Source organism: Scleropages formosus, chromosome 2, assembly GCF_900964775.1.
Source record: "Scleropages formosus chromosome 2, fSclFor1.1, whole genome shotgun sequence".
NCBI classification, from domain to species: Eukaryota; Metazoa; Chordata; class Actinopteri; order Osteoglossiformes; family Osteoglossidae; genus Scleropages; species Scleropages formosus.
The window spans coordinates 18,139,822-18,146,144 of NC_041807.1; positions in this window are offsets into that span (position 1 = coordinate 18,139,822).

A 6,323-nucleotide genomic window follows, 5' to 3' on the forward strand; every position below is an offset into this window, starting at 1 on the left:
CTGCAGAGGATTCCTTGTGATTCCTTGTGCATTTGTCAGATTTAGACAATTACATGTGGTTTACACAATCACGATTAGCCTAATGTTTCCATCGATATTGTATTTCTTATTGGATTTAAGTGGTAATTGCCATTTAAGTTGGCATTAGGCTTCTATGAATAAAGGAAGCTATGTCTATATTCAAACAAAAAGCTATTTGTCAAAAGAACTCATTTGTTAGGTTGAGTCCATGTTCAATATAGCTGTACCTCTGGAAAAAAGAATGTCGAAAACATGAGCTTCCCATGGCTGCAATTTTGTTGCCAGGAGTTTGCAAATAGCTTTCCAAAGTGATTGATGATGTGTCACATCTGATTTTTAACTCATCTCCTGACAAGAGTAAAGCCATTACTAATAAACACTTGGGTTGTATTTTTCTTACTTTCTTTTAATTGTTTCAAAATGATTAAACCGAAAGCTCGATACGTTTTTTTTTTTTTTTTTTTTTGCAGGAATGGGGTCAATACCTAACCCCCCCCCAGAGCCTCTTCTCCTCTGGGCATTGAAACTAGGATTTATCCGAACAAAGGATTACATGGACGGCCTTGCTTTTGCAGCCAGCCATCTAGTCCTGGGTGCACCAGTGCAATGGAGACATGACAAGTTGGACCCGGTGAGCCAGCAATGACCTGGCCCCCAGTGCGATATCCCCACCTACCTGCGCAGTATCACTAGGATTTATTCATTATGAATGTGTCCTAAGGGAACAACCCTTGTGTTACTGTAATCCCAGCAGCGAGAGCTTTCTGGCAAGTCGTCTCACGATGTGAGGGGGTTTTCAACTAGGAGATGTGCGGTGGGGGTCTGGTTGTTGCTCCCGTGAACTTGTTGAGGCTCCCAAACACTAAATGCCAGAGCCTTCGATTTTCTCAGGCTCGGCCAACCCCCATCCGGCCACACGAATCCAGCTTGCATGTCCTCGGATCACCCAGGGGACGTGGTGGGTGTGGCAGCGTGCGTGTGATGCCTGGCTTTCTGGGAGGTTTGCCCATGTCAGAGACGACCTGCAGTGACCTTTTTTTGCACACGTTACTACCTAGAGCCCTCTTTTTGGGACTGGGTTGAAGTGGCACTATGTTTTCTGTGCCTGTGGAGCGTTAGGCATAGTCAGTGAGGGTGCGAGCAGGGGTGATCCTCAGAGCCCCAGCAGCTCCGGTGATGTGCTTTATTCTGCCGACTTGCCCTGCAGCTTCGCCGACGTGGAGTTGTTTGACAGCACTAGTAGGAAGACGTCTTTCCCACTTCTAACTTCATCTGGCCGTTGCACCTGAACAAGTTATATTTTCCATTATTGTTCTGTTGATTTATTCGCTTATTTAGTGAGGCCTCATGGGTAGCACAACTTGCATTTTGACATAGATATGTTTTAAATTGGGCTGTAAATCTCAGCTTTGAGCTCCCCCCCCCCACACCGCACCCCCCAGCAAGACTGGAAATGCAATCACCTATGCTCTACATGTTGTCCAGAAGTAAGTAAAAAAAAAAAAATAGAATGGCTATAAAAATTGCATGCAAAAATCACTCTTCAATTCTTCCTCACCCTGTATATGGAAAAAGGGGGGCAGAAACAGGAAAATGCCTGTTTACCTGTGTTGATGTGCTAATACAAAACCCTGGAAAACAACACGAATGTGGTGTATTATGCGGTATGTAATTTACTGATGGGTGTCCAGGGGTGACGGGGGTGTGGCGTGAGGGACGTGTGCAACTCTCTGTTTCATGTATGATTCAGTACAATTCAATTCACACACACACACACACACATTTGCAGAACCGCTTATCCCATACGGGGTCGTGGGAAACCGGAGCCTAACCCGGCAACACAGGGCACAAGGCTGGAGTGGGAGGGGACACACCCAGGACGGGACGCCAGTCCATCACAAGGCACCCCAAGCGGGACTCGAACCCCGGACCCACCGGAGAGCAGGACCCGGTCCAACCCACTGCACCACCGCACCCCCTTACAATGAAACAAATATTAAATTTTAAAATTAGGTGTTTAAGAGTCAATATTTCACTTTACTATGATTTTTAGTGATTTTTGAGGCTCTCAGACCTGTTCGCAATTCTGATTATAGCACTTGGCCCTGGGCTGGGAAGCCGTTAAGATTTGTTTCCAAAGCCTTTGTCACAGTGCTCCTACAGGGGGCGACGTTATGCAGGGCTTCAGTTCCCCTCAACTGCTCTACGCTGAAGTCGAGGTGTGTCTTTGGAAGCCCTTCGGTTTTTCGGTGGGTAGGCGGAGCCTCCGGCCGCCGGACACTTTTCTGAAACACAGAGTTTTAATGGAAATGACAACTTCACCGCATTTCAAATAAAAAAACCCAGTAATGTTTCTCTTTGCACGCACTAGTGGAGGGACTCCTGCTGCGGTCCAGCGCTGGACACAAATTCTATTACTGTGCTTCTTGTTCTGATTTACCATACAGAGGAGAAGTTGTGAAAGATACATCAGAATGTGTCTCCTGCACTGACATAAACCTCCCAGGAGAAAACTGCTTGTGCAGTACGTCACAGCAGTATGTGGCTGTGCGTGGACGGAGAACATTGGGGCATCACCTTCGTCACCAGATTTTTGTAACAACTGACAGTTTTTACTTTAAATCTGGAGGGAAAAAAAATTTGGTATCTGAGATATGGCTCCATATGGCTCCCCCTTGCGTTTTGAGTGTCTGAGCCTGAGCGATGAGGAAGGAAAAAGCGAGGGACGTCTCGAGGTCCCGCGTCAGCGTGGGCCGATGAAGAGGATGCTGAGGAAAAGGCAGGACGTCAGCACTTCACACTCGTGTTTGTTTTTCAGGAAGCACCAGCGAGGTGGTGCGTCACACTCCAGATCCTTCACCTCTTGCTCCCTGGCCTTGGGAGCAGTAGGAAGACTTTATGTCTTGAGTGTGTGTGGGGGACTTCACGGAGAGAATAAGGCAAAGGATGCTGATGTTCCGCTCCCTGCAGGGTCACGGTAACCGTTAACCGCTCCGACCCGGACCACGCCACCGCCGCACTGGAAATCACGCTATTTTCACATAAGCCCGCATGACTTCTTATTAATACACGTCATAAGTAAATAAAAGAAATTACACTTCAAAGTTAATGTCTTGCAGAGGATTCTTTAACAAGCCCTTTTAAAACTGTTGTTTATGCCCGATTTCTTCAAATTATAAATCTGCACGTACGGTCACGGCCAATTAGTTATGCTGTATGGATTAGCAAATTACATTTGATTGGAGCGGTTCGCTTCTTTTTCGGATCAAAGGCAGGGAAAACAATGGCCAGGATGTGTCTCAACAAACCGGCACTGGAGCTGCAAATGGTAATATTCATGGTAAAGCCATTAACTAAACCACCTACAGTGTCTTTATTGCTGGGAGGACCAGTGCTGCAGATATTTCTTTTAATAACTTTACTCACCTCCCTTTAAAGAGGAAACTGGGTAAAACCATATTCTCAGTGCACAGTCTCTGTGCTCAGCTGAGATTTACCGCACGGTCTCTCTGACCATCTTCCCATCCTGTATTTATTTGGATGAGAAAGCAAAAAAAACACACTACTATAATGTAAGTTATATTAATTAACATTTGTTCTTTTATCAGACGCTTCTCTCCAAAGGAACACACAGCTCAGAGAGGTCGGATGAGGTTATCCTCACACCGCTCAAGGCTGTTTCAGTCATTCTTTTAGACAGAAGACCAAGTGGACCATGGCAAAGCAGAATGTTTAGTCTGACAACAGGACGTACTACAAGAATGAAATATTGTTTCCTGAATTGAGAACTGGAAATGTTCCTTGTGTTATACAGTATTTCTATTTTTTTAAAAAAAAAAAAAAAAAAAAATTGACTGAAATGCACATTTGGACTTAAATTTTGTATTTCACACACACACACACGACTGAAACCGCTTATCCCAAGCAGGGTTGTGGTGAGCCAGAGTCTAACCCGGCAACCCAGGGCGCAAGGCTGGAGGGGGAGGGGACACACCCAGGAGGGAACACCAGTCCATCACAAGGCACCCCAAGCAGGACTCGAACCCCAGACAGCAGGACCCGGCCAAGCCTGCTGCGCCACCACACATTTGTATTTCAGCTTAACTGGTGCTTTTCTCCAAAGTGACCGACTGTTAAGGTGCTTACAGTGATTTCCCTATTTACACAGCTGAGTCATTTTTCCTGTATGCAGATGGACCAGTTCTGGGCAGGTACCTTCATCAAGGGTACTACAACAGGAGGTGGGATTTGAATCCGGGCCGGTCAAGTCTAAGTGTCATAGCTCAAACCGCCACGCCGCCTGCTAGCCCATGCAGTAAGTACAGCCTGTGATGTGCTGGCATTAGGGGTCCCCGACCCTTCGGTGGAAGTCACTCTGCAGGAACAAAGTGAGAGAAGAGAGCTGCGCTTTTAAGCTGCCACAAGCTATCATGCAGAGATCATGAGCAGACGCTACATGCATTCAAATGCGTGACATTTTGCTGCGAGCGCCTGACAGGAATCGCAACGGCTTTTACAGCCTCGTCCACTTAACGCCGCTCGCTTCTATCTTCGCTGGCATCGTTTTCCTCTGGATGCACCCATCGTGGGCGGCGGTGTGCATGACTTATCCGACACAGGTGTTTCAATCCACACATGAAAATAAATCAAGGACTCGCTGGAGAAGCACATGGGCTTAGGAGGAACCTCCCATTTGCATGTGGCTGGAGGTAAAAAGGACGCACCGCCCTCTCCCAGTGCCGCCACGAAAATAGCATCCATACCCTTCTGGCGCCTCTAGTTGAGTGCTGTTGTTGAGTCTGGATCTTGCGACACTGGTTCTCAGAGGGAAAGGAGGAAGTGTGTAAACATACTTTACCTTAAGTAAGGGTTATGGCGGCAGATGTCTGACCAGGGGGGTTATGGATTCACATTCCTAAGCGGGATTTTGATGATCTTCCTCTTGGCAAGAGTTTCCAGTTGGACACATGCACTAAATTATGAGCAATATGAAGACGAAGGGTTCTCTACCCTAGTGGATCCCAGAATGTAGCGGGTTCCTTTGTGTCTTTCACTAGGATCCTCATAATCAATTTTTTGCATATTGATCTAGATGGTTCTGGGATCACACTAACTCACAGTAATACATATGACAGCCACCTGTTTCTTACATATGGTGGAGCCTCTGTAAGCAAGCGGTTAACATGACTCTTCTCACCACTACACTAAAACAGGAGAATACGACCAGAATTGGCACTTTCCCAGACTGGATTTTAGCATCTATGGGCCAAGTGTGGGGTCTGGGGTTCAAGTCCCGCTTGGGGTGCCTTGCTATGGACCAGTGCCCCGTCCTGGCTGCGTCCCCTCCACCTCCATCCTTGCGCCCTGTGTTGCCGGGTTAGGCTCGAGTTCACTCTGACCCCGCTCGGGACAAGCGGTTTCAGTCAATGTGTGTGTGTGTGTATACACATATTTTCAAGAAACTACTGGGACACACACACACACACACACACACACACACACACACACACACACACACACACACACACACACACACACACACACCCTGTCTGAAACCACTTGTCCCATACAGGGTTGCAAGGAGCTGGAACCTAACCCAGCACCACAGGGTGCAAGGCTGGAGGAGGAGGGGACACACCCAGGATGGGGCGCCAGTCCATAGCAAGGCACCCCAAGCAGGACTCAAACCCCAGACCCACCGGAGAACAGGACCCGGTCAAACCCACTGCGCCACCGCACCCCCTCTTACTGGAACACAGTAAAAATGATTTTGTCCTACATAAATTCACCTCTTTTATTTGGAAAAATGTGTATTTAGCGGCAGGGGGTGCGGTGGCGCAGTGGGTTGGACCACAGTCCTGCTGTCCGGTGGGTCTGGGGTTCGAGTCCCGCTTGGGGTACCTTGCGACGGACTGGCGTCCCGTCCTGGGTGTGTCCCCTCCCCCTCCGGCCTTACGCCCTGTGTTGCCGGGTAGGCTCCGGTTCCCCGTGACCCTGTATGGGACAAGCGGTTCTGAAAATGTGTGTGTGTGTGTGTGTATTTAGCGGGGGGTGCGGTGGCGCAGTGGGTTGGACCGGGTCCTGTTCTCCAGTGGGTTCGAATCCCACTTGGGGTGCCTTGCGATGGACTAGCGTCCCGTCCTGGGTGTGTCCCCTCCCCCTCCGGCCTTACGCCCTGTGTTGCCGGGTTAGGTTCCGGTTCCCTGCGACCTCGTATGGGACAAGCGGTTCAGAAAGTAGGTGTGTGTGTGTGTGTGTGTGTGTGTGTGTGTGAACACTGTAAGAAAAGTGTCCACTAAATA